Consider the following 2874-nt stretch of genomic DNA (forward strand, 5'->3'; position numbering starts at 1 on the left):
GCATAGCATCACTATGAGTTGTTACAGACTCGACGGCACCTAACAACGACAACAAAACTCCCTTGAGATTCAGGATTTAGTGTACTTGCAGGGGCTCCTGGAACCAGTCTCGAAATACTTCTGAATGGCTCCTAGAAGCTTGGAGAGAAAAATGCCTTGGCGCAGTGTCGAGCAAGGGATCAAAAGGCTCATAAAGGAGAGCATATGCGTCATTTATCAGCTTAGTGCCTCTTACTTCCAAATCCTTTTTTCTTTTCCTTTTTAAATACAAAATTTTTCTCTAATTTGTGACATTGGAGCTGAACTATGTAAACATTTCTCCTTGGCCATCTGGTGCAATGTTTTACTTTATCAATAGAGGGTGCTGGAGAGCTACTTGGTTGTGGTGTGCTTTTTTTCTTTCTTGTTCTCTGATGACGTGGCTACTAATGGAGGGCAGGAATCCCAGCGGTGCTCACTCTTCTGCAAGGGTCTCTGGCAGTCCGAGCAGGCTGCTTCCTGGGTGCCAGCTCCAGCTCACTGGTACCTCAGCAAACTTCACAGTAGGAGGTTCCATTTGGTGCTCAGAATGCCTTGGTCTGTAAGAGTCTCTGATATTGACGAATTAATCATGCTACCTTGAGGAACAAAAGGATGAATAGTCTTCAGGTATACTTGTTTTTGTTAAGTGCCATCGAGTTGGTTATGATCCATAGCAACTCATTATAGGGTTTCCAAGGAGTGGCTGGTGAGTTTGAACTGCCAATCTTGTGCTTCAAATTGACCTTGCGGTCCGGTGCTTCATCCCACAGCACCATCCTAGGGCTCTTTTAAAAATACATTTTGTTTGTTGTTAAGAGCCGTTGAGTCCGTTCCAACCCATAGCGACCCTGTATAGGGTTTCCGGGGAGTGGCTGGTGAGATTGAACCGCCAACCTTCCGGTTCAAAGCGACTTTTTAGTCCAGCGCATTAACCTACAGCACCACACCAGGACTCCTAACCTATACTTGTTGTGAAGTGCCATCCAGTCTGTTCTGACCCATAGCCACCCTGTATAGGGTTTCCGGGAGCAGCTGGTGAGCTTGAACCACCAGCCTTGCAGTTCAAACGGCTTTGCAGTCTGGCGCATTAACCCACAGAGCCACACCAGGACTCCTATACTAGGGGGCTTCAAAAGGTATTTGGTAAAATTCCATGATCTTTTAATTCCATTTTTCTGTGAACTTTTTGGAATTCCCCTGCCCCATATAGCAGAAGAAAACACGCCAACAACTTGATTCAGTGCTTCTTATCTTTGCAATTTTGGGTTCTGTGGTTCTAGAAATTCTGATTTCCAGAGGGGGAATACTTTGATCAGGGATTTAAGTAAGTCCCACTAAACCTAAAACTCTAGTTGTACTGTGTCACTTTGTACTCCTCAGGCCATTAGATTAGCAGGCTACCAAAGTAGTTCTCATGTTGCCAGGAGTAGCTGACCCTGATCATCGTGGGGAAGTAGGGTTGCCGCTCTGCCATTGGGAAATAGAAGAATGTGTCATGAATGTAGAAGATTCACTGGGATGTCTTTTGATGCTCTCATGTGAAAAAGGAATTGCAGTTACTACAGCTTGATTAATGTTCATGGAAGCAGCAGTCAAGAAATCAAATGACACACTGTATTAGGCAGATCTGCTGCAAAAGACCTCTTTAAAGTGCTCAAGAGGAAAGATGTCACTTTAAGGAATAAGGTGCACCTGACCCAAGCCATGATCTTTCTAATCACCTCATATGACCATGAAAGTTGAACAATGAATATGAAGACCATAAAGGAATTTATGCACTTGAATTATGGTTTTGGCAAAGAATATTGAAAGTACCAGAGACTGCTCGAGGAACAAACAAATCTGTCTTGGAAGAAGTATAGCTAGAACAGTCCTTCGAAGTGAGTCTGGCAAAACTTTTTTAGACTTATTATCAGGAGGGCATCATGCTTAAAAAAGTGGAGGGAGAGCACAAAAGAAGAAGACCACCAACAAGATGGATTGACCCAGTGGCACGCGGTGAGTTGGAACCAACTCAGTGGCACCTGAAACCAACATAACTTGACAGGAGTTTAGTTACCAGGGGTTCAGACCAGTACAAGTTCTAGCTACAGGGAAAGGGATTCTAGAGTTGGAGGTAGAGGAAGGAGATGATGAATGTCAGTTTTAATCTCGAGACCAGCTGAATGTAAGAAACTTGGTGAATTTGTGGGTACTGTAGCTTGTTCAAAGGAGCCCCAGTGGCTCGGTGGGTTAGGCATTGGGTTAATAACCACAAGATCAGTAGTTCAAACCTACTAGCTGTTTCACAGGAGAAAGATGAGGCTGTTTGTTCCTGTAAAGAAGTGCAGTCTCCAAAACCCTATATAAGGTTGCTGTGAGTTGAAATTGACTTGATTTTGGTGGGTTTGGTATTATGGTTTTGTAGCTTGCGAGGAGGGAACCTGTCCCTGGAGAAGGGCATCATGCTAGGTAAAGTAGAGGGTCAGCAAGAAAGAGGAAGACCCCAATGAGACAGACTGACAAAGTTACTGCTACAGTGGTCTCAAACATAACAATGATTGTGAAGATGGTTGCTCACAGGGTTGTTATGAATCAGAATTGATTCCATGGCACCTAACAACAACAGCTTGTCCAAGTAGCACTGGTGACACAGTGGTTAAGTGCCCGGTTGCTAACCAAAATGTTGGTGGTTGGATTCCACCAGCTGCTCCATGGAAAACAGATATGGCAGTCAGCTTCCATTTAAGGCTCTTAAGGGCTGGCGAGTCAGGTCCGACTCATAGTGACTGTGTATAGGGTTTTCGAGGAGTGACTGATGAGTTTGAACCACCGACCATGTGATTCAAACTGACCTTACAGTCCAGTACTTAT

Source organism: Chrysochloris asiatica, unplaced genomic scaffold, assembly GCF_000296735.1.
Source record: "Chrysochloris asiatica unplaced genomic scaffold, ChrAsi1.0 scaffold00017, whole genome shotgun sequence".
NCBI lineage: Eukaryota > Metazoa > Chordata > Mammalia > Afrosoricida > Chrysochloridae > Chrysochloris > Chrysochloris asiatica.